A 15,183-nucleotide genomic window follows, 5' to 3' on the forward strand; every position below is an offset into this window, starting at 1 on the left:
ATTTCATATACTATAGATTTGTAGTCATAGTTTGGAAAATTAACTTATAAATGATTTAGTATATGAATTACAATATATTACACATACTACAAACACATTCCTAATATTCAAAAAAAAATGTATACACATAAAAATATACACTAACATACCATATAGGCATATACCTCTATTAATTTATAGAAAACAAAACTAAGTGTTTTAAAATTTTATATTCTATTTAATAACAAATTTAATGTAATTAGGTTATAAATTGTATAAAACGTAAGAAGAAGAAAAAATATTCTAAACAAAATTAGAAATTAATTAGATAAAATTTAATTAATTGGGAATTTGAAAATTAAATAAATTAAAAATTATTATTTACAATACATTAATTTATAATTTAGTCATGCGCTGTCTCGCGGTGTACTGCAGGTGAAAACCTAGTTTGAATAGATTTTTGAAATACTTTCTTATTAAACATTTTGAAATCAATAGAAAAGAACATATTCCTTTTATAGATAGTTTTCATTGGTTATTGTGGTCTTGTTTGTAACTATTGTTTTATTTCACAAAAGTATTTTTTTCTAGTTTTTTTTTGAACAAATTTAAAAACCTAACGTTATCTATTTCTATTTTTGATAATCCAATATTTGTTTCCTTTAATTAACCACATTATTTATGATAACAAATTAATTTGGACTACTTTTTACCCATCTAAATAGTTATCATTATATTATAATTAAATAGTTGTTTCCAGAAATATCTCAATATATATTAAAAATTAAATATATTTACATATATGTAATTACGAATTTAAGAGTCTGAGTTTTATGGCAATAAACTTAAATAATTTCCATAAATATTAGGTAATTATTATTATTTTTAATTCAATTTTCATAAAGGGGATTTTCAAAAATATCCATTTTTCTATGTCACTTTTCAAAAATACCCTTTGATGGTGTCCATTTAAAAAAATACAGTTTTTAATATATAAAATGACAAAATTATAAAACCTAAACCCCAAATACTAAACCCTATGCCTTAAAAACTATATTCTAATTGTAAATTGGGAACCCAAACAAAAAAAACAAATTCTAAAAATTAATTTAACATAAGGTAATTATGTAAAAGAGGGCAAAAATGAAAATGTTCAAAAAAGGGCATTTTTGAAAAGGGGTATGCCAAAAAGTTACTTTTTATCAAATCAGTTTTTCAAATTTTTAATGAACAATATCTCTTCACTCACCTCCTTATAAAACAAGGAGATAAAATCTGTATATGTTTACAATTATGTTTGTTACCTTTTAAATCAGTTAGTTTCTATAAAAAATTAAATAGAACAAGAGTTTATTTGTTTATTAAATTAATTGTTTAATGTCAATGGCATACCTGTAAATAAGTGCCAACTTCAAAATTTATTTTATAAATATCTTCGAAAATGTATATATAGATTATAGATAAAAATAAATTATTATTTTAAAATTTATGAACTATCTACTAAATTCTAATTTCGTTAAAATTCTAATTTTACAATAAAATAATATGATAAATTAAAATAAATGATGAATAGTATAAAATGAAATCCATAATGAATTTTCATTGATTATGGTTGAAATTAATTGAAAATAATTTAAGTAACTAGTAACTGATATTGAATTTTCGATATTCTGAAAATTATAATAAGATTTGTTTAAACTCTTTTATTTTAGTGAGGAAACAATTATTAAAACAAAATGTGGACAAATTTAGAGTGGCAAAATTGTAGATGAACAATGTAACACCCGCGAACCAAATTATGCGTTTTGGACGAGGGTGTCGATCGACACCAAGGGGGTGTCGGTCGACACCATTGTTTTTCTGGTTTGACCAGTTCAATTTTATTATCGATTTGAACCGGTTTAGTTTAGGAAAAACCACTAAACCGAGATATTTAAGTGTTTTGTCGACCAGAAGGATTTTGGGAAGTTCTCTTTCGCCGTTTAATGCTTTTGAGAGAAAAAGGAGAGAAAAGCATTGTTCCTGAGATTTTGAGAGAGGTTGGTGAGATTTCTGGCTGTTCTTGAGAGTTTTGGAGCTAGAAAGGATCTAGAAGCTTGCTAAGAGGGTTAGGTTCGTTGCTATTGGTCTTTATCTTCCTGCAAAGCGGTGAGTGCATGACCATGGCTTATCTAAGCCTTTGATTCCTTGTTCTTGCTTGGTTGTTTGCTTGTTTGTGTGTTTTTCTTGCTGGGATTGGTTGCTACAGGTTCCTACAGATGTATAAGGCTTGGGTTTCGAGTATTGGACGATTTGGGGGAGTTCGGGAGCGAGACTCGACTCTCGGCTTTGAGCGGATCGCGATTGCAGAGGGAGTGTCGCTCGACACCACTTGGTGTCGGTCGACACCAGCAAATTGAGCATCGATCGACACTGTGGGGTAGTGTCGGTCGACTCCAAGAGCCAGTGTCGATCGACACTTGGCAGGTGTCGGTCGACACCTCCCTTCCAGCGAGACGATGTTTGATTTCCTGGTTTGTGTGCCTTGTTTTGTTGATTGTTTGGAACTTGGAATCTCTGCTGCTTGTGTGTATAGCCCAGTAGATGGGAGGATTGCCTCACTGACTATTTATCAAATACTTGTGACAACCCGTCCCGTTGACCCCACTAGCCCACCGCTAGCTTGCCCCCATAGGCCCGAAGCTGGCCCTGCAGGGCATCGATCCTAACCCCTCACTGGGCAAATGGAACTATTCATCCAAATCAACAGTAGGTTATTGGTGCGCCAAGCGTTCCTCGAACCCTGGTCCCCACCCTTTAACAACCTTCCCACATGACAAGCTGTCACCAATTGACCTGAGGGGTTAGATTCGATGCCCTGCAGGGCCAGCTTCGGGCCTATGGGGGCAAGCTAGCGGTGGACTAGTGGGGTCAACGGGACGGGTTGTCACAATACTCATGCATCTTAATTTGTATTTGTGGTGCAGATAAAGGCAAAGTGTGATCGTGGAATCAAGGCAATGAAGAGGAGGATGTTCTAGGGAGTCGATTGGATGTTGTCTGGCATTGCTAGGTTGCTAGAGTTGAGTCATTAGAAACATTTCTAGGTTGCTGGTTTAACGTTTCTTGTTGTTTGGTATTGGAATATTGCTGATGCTATAATATTGGATTATTATTGGTTTATTATTGGATATTGGTATGGTTATTCCACTGTTGATTGTGAATGTGGTTAGGTGGCTAGTGGATATGGGACCACTAGTTGTAGTCTGTATATATATTTATTATATATTAATAATTATATATTATTTATTATTAAAAAAAAAAGGTCGGTCCTTTCATTTTGGTATCAGAGCCCTTACGGTTCTAGGTTTGGGTTCACCAGGCTTTGTGATGTAGATGTTTGGGATTTGCATGCTTTGATTGATTATGCGAGTTAGTCAATTGTGTGTGGCATGGAGTCCTAGAACATCCTCTTCGAGCCTACTGTGTGATTCCACGGTGAGTTTATGCTTTCTGTGTTATAATAGTAATTATGTGCTTAGTCTTCTGTTCATGGTAGTGCAGATGGCTACAGATGGTACTATTCCTGGTCGTGGTCGTGGACGCGGATGTGGTCATGGACGCGGACGTGGTCGTGGTAGGGGCAGAGTCCCAGAGGTTAGTGAGGCCGAGGACCAGAGTGTGAAAGTTGAGGGTGTTGGCGAGTCGCAGGGTGTTCCGGGGGATTCAGTGAGTGTGGCCGGAGGGGGCGGTGTTGATGCTCCAGTGGTCGGTGATGCTAGGGTCCCGGGTGTGGGAGTTCCAGCGGATGGAGTCACTGGTGTTGACTTTGCGGCTATGCTAGCACAGGTGTTAGAGCGGTTACCACCAGTGGTACCGGCTCAGGCTCAGGTAGTGCCACCAGTGGTGGCGGAGGAGCGGCAGCCAGTTGCTGCGGATGCATGAGCACATGGACATTATTTGTCCATGCTCAAGGAGATGAAGGGCATCGAGACTTCGCGGTTTTCGGGTGGTACAGATCCTACTGCTGCAGATGCGTGGAGGACGAGTGTGGAATGTCCTGAGGAGTCCTAAGGAGTTTTGGGTGGACATAGGGGTCCACCATACTCTGAGATGTCCTGAGGAGTTTTGGGTGGACATAGGGGTCCACCATTTGAGTGGTGAAGCTGAGTTGTGGTGGAGATCAGTGGCTGCTAGGAGAGTGCAACGGGAGATGACTTGGGCTGACTTCGTCTTGGAGTTCAACCGCAAGTATTTTCCTAGAGAGGCATTGGACCGGTTAGAGGTTCAGTTCCTTCAGTTATCTCAGGGACGCGGTCAGTGCGGGAGCTGGACTTGGAGTTAAGTGGACTTCTATGTTATGGGGTCGGGCTATGGAGTCTGAGGAGGCTCAGATCATGAGGTTTTTGAGGGCTCTATGTGATGATTTGAGAGTCCATTGTAGAGGACGGAGTTATGCTACGCGTGTAGAGCTGGTTGAGACTACAGTAGAGATTGAGGAGGATATCCGGGCACAGACAGTGGTGGCTAGTCCAGCAGTTCAGCCTAGTAAGGCTCAGCAGCAGGGTGGTTCTAGCAGGGGCGGTAGGCCTGCACAGGGAACCAAGAGGAGGTGGGAGGCTACGCAGAGGCCGAGTGGTGCGAGTTGCTTCAGTTGTGGGAGAAAGGATCACAAGGTTGCTAGTTGTCCCATGAGGAATGTCCCGACGGCAGCAGCTCGTGTATGCTATCATTGTAGGGAGCCAGGGCATATCAGGCCCATATGTCCCAAGTTGCAGCCGGTAGCAGTGGCAGGGTTGCAGCAGGTGCAGCCTGGAGGACAGCAGGTGGCACAGATTGAGCAGGCGCCACAGGTCTACACGATAGTGGAGACTGGTGGAACCAGTGCCGGGGCGATCACAGGTACAATTTCTGGCACTTAAGCTTTGTGAATTTTTAGTAGGTTCAGATTTTATGTTTTCCTGTGATAAAGTGTTAGGTTCTCAACACATAAGGTTTGTATAGGGACCTTGTTGGTGGGCTGGTTTAAGTCACATGTTATGTTTGATAATGGAGCTTCTCATAGCTTCATTACTCCGGAGTGTGCAGAGAGCGCGGGGATCAGAGGGGATCCCGGAGAGCGTGCAGGAGTTGTCAGGGTTGCGGGAGGCAAGTTCCTGAGAGTTATTGGACAAGCTAGAGGAGTTGATATTCAGATCGCAGGGGAGTCATGGCCAGCGGATTTGCTTATCAGTCCAGTGGAGTTATATGATGTTATTCTCGGGATGGATTGGTTGCATCGGCATATGGTGCATTTGGATTGTCATCGAGGTAGAGTGGAGTTTGAGCGTCCAGGAGGAAAGTTGGTTTTTCAGGGTATTAAACCGACTTTGGGGAGTCTCGTGATCTTGGCCATTCAGGCTGGGAAGATGATCGAGAAGGGTCGTGAGGCTTATCTGGTTACTATATCTATGCTAGAGTCAGTGGGGAAGTCTACGGTTAGCGGTATTCCGGTAGTGGAGGAGTTTGAGGACGTGTCTCAGTCATTGCAGGGATTACCACCATCTCGGTCGGATCCTTTTACTATTGAACTGGAACCGGGGACGACGCCGTTATACAAGGCTTCTTACATAATGGCTCCAGCAGAGATGGAAGAGCTGAAAAAGCAGCTAGAGGATTTGTTGAGTAAGGGATTCATCTGTCCTAGTGTATCACCATGGGGAGTGCTGGTGTTGTTTGTGAAGAAGAAGGATGGGAGTTTTCGGTTATGTATTGATTATCGGGGTTTGAACCGGGTCACTATGAAGAACAAGTACCCTCTTCCCAGGATCGATGAGTTGTTCGATCAGCTGAGGGGTACTACTTGGTTCTCCAAGGTAAATCTGGCATCAGGTTATCATCAGATACCGATAGATGAGGCAGATGTGAGGAAGACGGCTTTCAGGACGAGGTATGGGCATTATGAATTTGTGGTGATGCCTTTAGGGTTGACTAACGCACCAGCAGCGTTTATGAGGTTGATGAACAGCGTGTTTAAGGAGTTTCTGAACGTGTCTGTCATCATTTTCATCGACGATATCCTGGTATTTTCTAAGAGTCCTGAAGAGCATGCAGTACATTTGAGGGCAATTCTGGAGAAGCTGCGGGAGCAAAAGTTGTTTGCTAAGTTGAGCAAGTGCAGTTTTTGTCAGCGTGAGATGAGTTTTCTGGGTCACATTCTTTCTGCAGAGGGAGTTTCGGTAGATCCGGAGAAGATTCAGGCTATCAGGGATTGGCCTAGACCGCAAAATGCCACAGAGATCAGGAGTTTCCTTGGTCTGGCAGGTTACTACAGGAGGTTTGTGCAGGGGTTTGCAAGCAGAGCACGTCTGTTGACTAAGTTGACAGGGAAGGATGTTCCTTTTGTTTGGGTCACAGGAGTGTGAGGAGGGCTTTGCAAGCCTTAAGGAGATGTTGATTACTACGCCAGTGTTGGCTTTGCCGGAGTAGGGAGAACCCTATGTGGTTTATACTGATGCATCCAGAGTTGTTTTGGGGTGTGTGTTGATGCAGCATGGGAAGGTGATTGCCTACGCTTCGCGACAGTTGCGGAAACATGAGGAAAACTATCCTACTCATGATTTGGAGATGGGTGTTGTAGTCTTTGCCCTGAAGATTTGGAGATCTTATCTTTATGGTGCAAAGGTACAACTGTTTACAGATCATAAGAGTCTGAAGTATATATTCACTCAGCCTGAGTTGAATTTGAGACAGAGGCGGTGGATGGAACTTGTGGCAGACTATGATTTTGAGATAGCCTATCATTCTGGTAGGGCTAACTTGGTTGCAGATGCTTTGAGTCGGAAGAGGGTAGCTTCGGCTCAGGAGCAGGAGATGGAGTCTCTGGTAGGAGAGATCAGTGCGTTGAATTTGTGTGCAGTGTCTCAGGAACCGTTGGGTTTGGAGGCATTTGATAGAGCAGATGTTCTGAGTAGGGTGCGGTTGGCTCAAGAATGTGATTTGGGGCTGGTAAATGCCTCAAAGGATGTTGATTCAGAGTATCAGGTCTCAGATAATGGTACTATCTTGGTGCACGGTCGGGTTTGTGTGCCCAAGGATGAGGAGTTGAGGCAGGAGATCCTGAGAGAGGCTCATGCGAGCCGGTTTTCTATTCATCCAGGAGCGACTAAGATGTACCGTGATCTCAAGAGGTACTATTACTGGGTCGGGATGAAGAAGGATGTAGCTAGTTGGGTCGTGAGGTGCGATGTGTGTCAGCTAGTGAAGGTTGAGCAGCAGGTTCTAGGCGGGTTACTGAAGAGTCTACCCATTCCTGAGTGGAAGTGGGATATGATCACGATGGATTTTGTGGTAGGATTGCTAGTGTCTCGGACTTTTGATGCTATTTGGGTCATTGTGGACCGGTTGACTAAGTCAGCACATTTTCTGGCCATTAAGAAGACTGGTGGAGCAGCGGTCTTGGCTAAGAAGTATGTGAGAGAGATAGTCAGATTGCATGGAGTGCCAGCGAGCATTGTGTCTGACAGGGATTCTAAGTTCACTTCGGTGTTCTGGAAGGCATTACATGCAGAGATGGGCACTAAGGTGCATATGAGTATAGCTTATCATCCCTAGACAGATGGACAGTCAGAGAGGACAATCCAGACGCTGGAGGATTTGTTGAGGATGTGTGTGTTGGATTGGGGTGGCCATTGGGCATATCACCTGAACATGGTAGAGTTTGCTTACAACAACAATTATCAGGCGAGTATTAAGATGGCTCCTTATGAGTCTTTGTATGGGAGGCCATGCCGTACACTGTTATGCTGGACTCAGGTGGGGGAGAGGAGCATGTTCAGGGTAGATTTTGTTCAGGAGACCTCAGAGAGTGCTCAAGCTGAACATGAAGGAAGCTCAGGATCGGCAGAGGAGTTATGCCGATAGGAGGAGGAGAGATCTTGAGTTTCAGGTAGGAAACAGAGTGTACCTCAAGATGGCCATGTTACGGAGTCCGAACAGGTCATTGACAGAGACTAAGTTGAGTCCGAGGTTTATGGGTCCGTTCAGAGCGATTGAGCGGGTGGGACCGGTAGCATATAGTCTGGAGTTGCCTGAGGCTATGCGTGCGTTCCACAAGGTGTTTCATATTTCTATGTTGCGAAAGTGTCTCTGTGAGGATGATCAGTTGTTGACTAAGATTCCTGAAGATCTTCAGCCTAACATGACTTTGGAGGCGAGACCAGTGAGGGTTCTCGAGAGAAGGATCAAGGAACTTCGGAAGAAGAAGATTCCTTTGATGATAGTCCTTTGGGACTGTGATGGTGTTGAGGAGCAGACTTGGGAGCCAGAGGCGAGGATGAAGGAAAGGTTTAAGAAGTGGTATGAGAAGCAAGCCGCGAGTTGAGCTTGTCTAGCCTGGTCCCATCTGTAATCTGTGGCTGGAGCGGGAATGGAGTATTCCAGCCCATCTCTCTTGTTTACTTGGTCGCTTGGGATGGTTGGTTGTGCGACTCAGTAACAAGATGAGGTGGTGCTCGGGGTACAAAGTTTCCGTGAGACGGGGTTTTTGGAGGAAAGTTTCATGAAATAGAAGTTTCCAAAAGTGGAAAGTGCTAAAAATGGAAAGTTTTATGGGAGTTAGAATTTGTCCATTTTGGTGGTCGAGAGCCTTGGAAGGGCTTGTGTGGCCTTAGTGGTGGACTTTTGAGTCGTGTGCCCGTGTGTGGCAGTCTTTTGAGACATTGTGTGGCCTTTGTGGCGGGCTGTTTAGCCAGTTGTGTGGCCTTTGTGGCGGGCTGTTTAGCAAGATGTGTGGCCTTTGTGGTGGGCTGTTTAGCCAGTTGTGTTTACTTTGTGCCGGGCTGTTTAGCCAGATGTGTGGCCTTTGTGGCGGGCTGTTTAGCCAGTGTGGTCTTTCTGACGGTCCTTCGAGACAAGTGGTCTTTGTGACAGTCCTTCGGGACGAGTGGCCTTGGTGGCGGTCCTGGTTAGGACATTTGTTTGGCCTTGGTGGCGGTCCTGTTTAGGACATTTGTTTGGCCTTTGTGACGGTCCTGTTGAGGACATTTGTTTGGCCTTGGTGGTGGTCCTGTTTAGGACATTTGTTTGGCCTTCGTGGCGGCCCTTGTGGCATGTATATGATCTTTGTGTGGTCATGAGGTATTCCAGTGAGGGGATATGTGGTTGGTAGGACATTGTGATGTTTTACGCGAGCCACAGGAAGGAAACCTGGATAGGGATAGGACTCAGACGTGTTCTCGCGACTCTTGGGGGACTTTGGTTCTCCTAGTACTGTCATATTCTGAGACTTTGTGGCTTGGGAATACGGTTAGTATATCAACTTCGGATGACGATCCGGGGCGCGCTGTAGGGTGGCAACCCGAGAGACAAATATTGGACTTCCTTATATATTATGGCATGTGGGCTTAGGCCCGATGAGGAGCCTACATTATGGCATGCAGACTTAGGTCTGATGAGGAGCCAATAGAAACTCAAGGTTTAGACCTATGGGTAAAGGAAAGACCAAAAGTCGAGAGCAAATAATGCCTGGAGCGTGAGTCTATCACCTAGAGGTGACCTTCCGTAGATCGGTCGGAAGAGTGCGGGCCGTGGAGACAATTGCACGGGAGTCCTTGGCTGATGGTTTTGCGAGATTCGAGGACGAATCTATGTAGGTGGGGAGAATTGTAACATCTGCAAACCAATTATTGGTTTTCTAGGATGAGTGTCGATCAAAACCAATGTTATCTGGTTCGATCTGATTGACTTAATCGTCGATTTTGGTCGGTTTGGTTTAAGGAGAACCATTAAACCGTGATATTAAAGTGAGGAAACGACTTAGGTCGTGTTTTTGTTGTTGTCTCGCCGTTTTTAGAGAAAACAAAGGGAGAAAATTGTTCTTGAGGTTCTAGAGAGAGATTGTGAGATGTCAAGGCTTTGTGGGTGAGATCTTGCTGTGGGAGTGAGGATTCAAGGCTAGGAACGTGTGGGAAGCTTGCTGGGAGTGTGGATTCGTCATTGTTTGTCTGAATCTTCCTGCAGAGAGGTGAGTGCATGACCATGGCTAATCTAAGCATGTGATTCCTTGTTCTTGCTTGTTTGTTACTTTATTTGTGTGTTTTTCTTGCTGGGATTGATTGCTACAGGTTCCTACGGATGTATATGGCTTGGGTCTTGAGTATTGGACGATTTGGTGGAGTTTGGGAGCGAGATTCGACTCTCGGCTTCATGCGGATCGCGGTTGCAGAGGGAGTGTCGATCGACACCAATTGGTGTCGGTCGACACCAGTGAAGCAGCATCGATCGACACTGTGGGGTAGTGTCGGTCGACACCATGAGCCAGTGTCGGTCGACACCTCCCTTCCAGCGAGTTGATGTTGTTTTCCTGGTTTGTATGCTTTGTTTGTTGATTGTTTGGAACATTGGAATTAATGTTGCTTGTGTGTATAGCCCAGTAGATGGGAGGATTGCCTCACTGAGTATTTATAAAATACTCATGCATCTCAATTTGTGTTTGTGGTGCAGATAAAGGCAAATTGTGATCATGGAATCAAGGCAATGAAGAGGAGGATGTTCTAGGGACTCGATTGGTTGTTGTCTGGCATTGCTAGGTGTCTAGAGTTGGGTCATTAGAAACATTGCTAGGTTGCTTATCCTATGATTCCTGTTGTTCGGTTATTGGATATTGGTTATATTTTGAATATTGGTTATTTATTATTGAATATTTATTGGTTATAGGATGTTTGAATACGCGTTCCTCGAAACCTGGTCCCGCTATCAATTGGTGACAGCTTGTCCTGTGGGAAGGTTGTTAAAGGGTGGGGACCAGGGTTCGAGGAACGTCTGGCGCACCAATATTCTACTGGTGGATTTGGAAGAATAGTTCCCGTCCACAGTGAGGGGTTAGGATCGATGCCCTGCAGGGCCAGCTTGGTGTCCATTGGGGTGGCTAGCGGTGGGCTAGTGGTGTCCGCGGGACGGGTTTGTCATACAAGGTATTGCCAATGCATGTTGCAGAAGCGTTAAATAAACGCTTTCAGATCAAGGTACATTGCTTGGTTAATATTTAATTTTTTTTTAACACAGTTTTAGTTTGTATAACATTATCCTTAATAATTTGTTTTGTATAGATGGAATATTGGAAAGCGTATCGGACACTACGACATGCTCGTCAATTGGTCAGGGGTAGTCCAGAGAGTGGTTATATGCAGCTAAATACTTACTTGTACATGTTAAAGAGGGCAAATCCAGGAACATATACGCAGCTTGAACTTGATGATGCTAATAGATTTAAGTACTTGTTTCTAGCATTTGGTGTAAGCTTGAATGGATTTCCTTTCATGAGGAAAGTGTTGGTTGTGGATGGTACATTTTTACAAGGAAAATACAAAGGGACACTTCTGATGGCAACAGCTCAACATCTCTAACTCGTGGTGTAGAGAAAGTTCTACAAGTATATTTTCTCTTCTTATTGTCGTATATATTTTCTAATAATAACTTTTTGTTAAACTAATAACAATTTTATGTTGTTTTACAGAGTCGTGTAGAGTATACTAAGCTACTTACTGTTAAAGATATAGATGCTAATCAAGTACAAGTTACAGGTGGATCATCTCTCCACGTTGTAAATTTGAAATATAAAAGGTGTACATGTCGCAGGTTTGACTTGGAGAAGTTGCCTTGTGCACACGCGATTGCGGCTTGTAAAAAGAGGAAAATATTTCGAATTATCGATGTGTCATCCTTATTTTCGTAGAAGCTACTTGTGTGATTCCTATGCAATTGCCATCATGCCAAGAGATTTTGCTACACCAGTTCCTGAACAAGTTGTGAGCAAGGTTGCTTTACGACCAATACCTAAAAACTAACCTGGAAGGCCCAAAGAATTCAAGAATGAAGTCTACTTTGGAGATTGCGATGATAAAGAAAAACCTAAGAAAACAATACGCTTGTGGTAATTGCAATCAAGTAGGACATAATCGAAAGACATGTAGTAACTAGAGTTTCAGTTTCAGTTTTAGTTTTAGTTTTTGTTTTGCCCTTTGAAAACAATACACTTGTGGTAATTGCAATACACTTGGGGTAATTGCAATCGCTCTTGATTTTGTTTTAAATTTGACAATCACATTGTTTAGATGAAAAGATTTTTTAGAGGGCATAATCGTTAGAAATGAAAAAAAAAAAAAAAAAAGAAATAGGTACACCCATATAAGTTTAACAATCATTAAACTACTCAAGAGTGAAATGAACCAAAAAAAAAAAAAAGAGACGTTCATGTGAAGGTTTTAAACCGAAAAACAAATTATCCCTCACTCATCAATGAAGTGAGGGATTCATCAATGAGGTGAGGTATTACAAAATCTTTATCATGATCCAAAGTGTTAGACATATGATGTCCGGGACCCTCACCAACTTCATCAAATAACTCACATGCAAGTTTTATCCGAATCGCCGGGATGTTCCTATCACATATCCCATCAAATTTTATCCCAAGAGCCAAGCATTCAATGTAATTTAGAGCAAACACACCACAATCACCTGGGTCTTCATGCAATGGCAAATCTTGTGTCACTCGTTTCACCTTTAGCATGACATAGCTCTTCTTACGAACCTGTGGAGGAATTGCTTGGCTTAACAATGCAGGGATCATTCGCCTAAGTGCAATGCATTCTTTAACCAAATCGGAATGCTTGAGATAGCATTTGACATTGTGTTTTATGTTCTTATTTCAAATTTGTAGGGTTTTTCTATGCCTTAGATGCTATGCAAATACTAACATGATGATGCTAAAAATTTGAAATAAGAACATAAAACATAATGTAAAATGCTATCTCAAACCCTCAAATTGAAACACATCTTTTGTATGGGTGAAGTGATGAATGTATGGAATGATGAAAGATGAGATTAATGGATGGCAGGGTGTTTTAATTCCCCTTATGCAATTGTAGTACAAGAGGTGTCAATCCAATCTGAGAGTTTGTGAGCAATCAGGATGTGCATATATGTCTAAGTCAAGCCAAATGCAAAGGATATTTGTCACTAACAATCCTATTATGAAATGTAAAGTGTAGAAAGTAAAAGCTACTAGAACTAGATGCTAAATGTAAATGGAACAGAATGATTATGACAATTATGAAACTAGAACAGAAATAGAAACTATGGTAATGAACTAATGCAAGACAAGTAATGAACAGGACAATAAGTAAATGCAACAGAAATGCAACTGGAATGAGACAAGAGATAAGACAGGAAAACTACAAATCATAAACCAAGTTCTGGGGATGAACTCGAGCAAGCACTTGATCGAGTGTAGATCGAGTGCAGGGTCGAGCTAGACAAATGCGAAAAACAGAGCAACACAAGAAAAACAGAGCAATATGAAATTTAATCAAACAACAAGCAAGCAGCAGGATTAAGACTAGAAAATCAATAAACAAGGAGGGCTTTGAGGAGGGATTCATGGGCTGGACTAATGATTGAGGTCATCTGACTTGGTCAACAAATCTCAAACAACTTGAGGTAATCTCTAGACATATAATTCTAAGACATGTTTAATCCACTCTCATGGTAAGAAACAATCAAACTCATGCATCTCTAGACTTGTTCTCACAAAGTAAAGAATCTACACAAGCAGGCATTAAGCAATATATCTCATACCAAACAAGACCTCTAATCTCCTAGCAAGCCTAATGGTATGCTCTAGATCTAGCCTTATCTATGCTCCTTAAACATTGGTGTGATGCTAAGATGCTTGAAATCAAACCCTACCCTCTCAGTTATAGGATCAGCATTAAGAACATTTAGCCTAGAAGAGATTCTACCATAATCAAGCTTGACCAAATCAAACAAACCTCAAACACAATCCAGCCTAACACATCCTCAAGATCCTAAGCAACTACTCACAAGAACACATGATGAACATCAAAGTCATAAACCCAGAAAATACTGAAACTTGCATCAAATGAAAGATAAAGCAAAGATCTACAATATTGGAGAAAGAATCAAACTCGAATTCTCAATATTCTGAAAGTTATAGAACCAACAATATTGAAAAATCTAGTGTTTTCTCTCTTAAAAGAAGTACAAGAGTTAATAAAAATAAAAGTTGCAAAAGGAATAATTCCCAAAAGGGTAAAAATAGGTTTTTGACTATCTAAAAAGTTGGACTCTTGGTGGCTGCTGGGTACAAGGTCCTTCAATAGAAAAAGTAGTGGAAGCCCTAAAAATGCTAAAAGACAAAATAGCTAGGCGGCTCGGCCAACTCGACCTGGTGTTCGGTCGAGTTGGCTTCTCTCGTACATCTTCCACTCGGTCAAGTCCCTCTCTGCACACGGTCGAATGTCTGGTCGAGTGGGCGGTCGAGTGGGACTCCGGACCTTGTTTCTTCAGCCTTAACTCTCTTACTTTCCCTCACGATTGCTTCACTTCTCCTCAGCATTGCTTCCATGCTCCTTAAGCTCCACAATCACCTGATTATGCATGAAAAGATGCAAATCCAATGCAACTATACTCTAATGCATGATTGGTCCTAAAGCTATGCAATAATGGTAAAAATGGATAGCAAAAGATGAAAAAGATGTGAATATACTAAGGGAAAACAGGGTAAAATATATGAACATCAATCCTTCACCAAGGTTGGAATGCTATCATACACATATATCGTTTTAGCTGGCAAGTCAATATCCAGAGCCACTTAATGATTGTGGTTGACAAAAAGGCAAGCGTATAAATGATCAACATGAATGTGCCACTTCTTGTTTTTTTGCGAGTCAACAGGAGCTCTACCTTTGAAGTATTCCTAGTACATATCACTGAACAAGAAATTCTTCATGAAAGTGCAAACTGGTCGTAATCTTTCAAAAGTGATGTGAGCATATCTTAATCCAAGAAGGCTATGCGTTGGTTAGGGTGCGGTTGGCTCAAGAATGTAATCTTTCATGGCAGCGCCTGATAACTCTCTAATTTACATGTTTTAGACACCTTTTTTTGTCCATATTTTACATTATATATACCCTAACCTTAGCATTTTTATGTCATTAACTGTAGGAATTTGTATTTAGGCCATTTAGGGTGTTGCATTCTTGAATTTGTGCATTTTGGATGAAAACAGGTGCTTTAAAGCCTAAAATGGAGAAAAACAAGGTCAAATCCGAGCATGTACCCGAAGGAGCTATTGAGCAGGAAGAACAGTCTGAACCTCAACCCGATCGAAGAGGATCCAAGGGTAGGAAAAACAACCCGAAGACCTACCCGAGGAGCAACCCGACC

The sequence above is a fragment of the Camelina sativa genome, chromosome 9 (assembly GCF_030686135.1).
Source record: "Camelina sativa cultivar CO46 ecotype springtype chromosome 9, ASM3068613v1".
NCBI classification, from domain to species: Eukaryota; Viridiplantae; Streptophyta; class Magnoliopsida; order Brassicales; family Brassicaceae; genus Camelina; species Camelina sativa.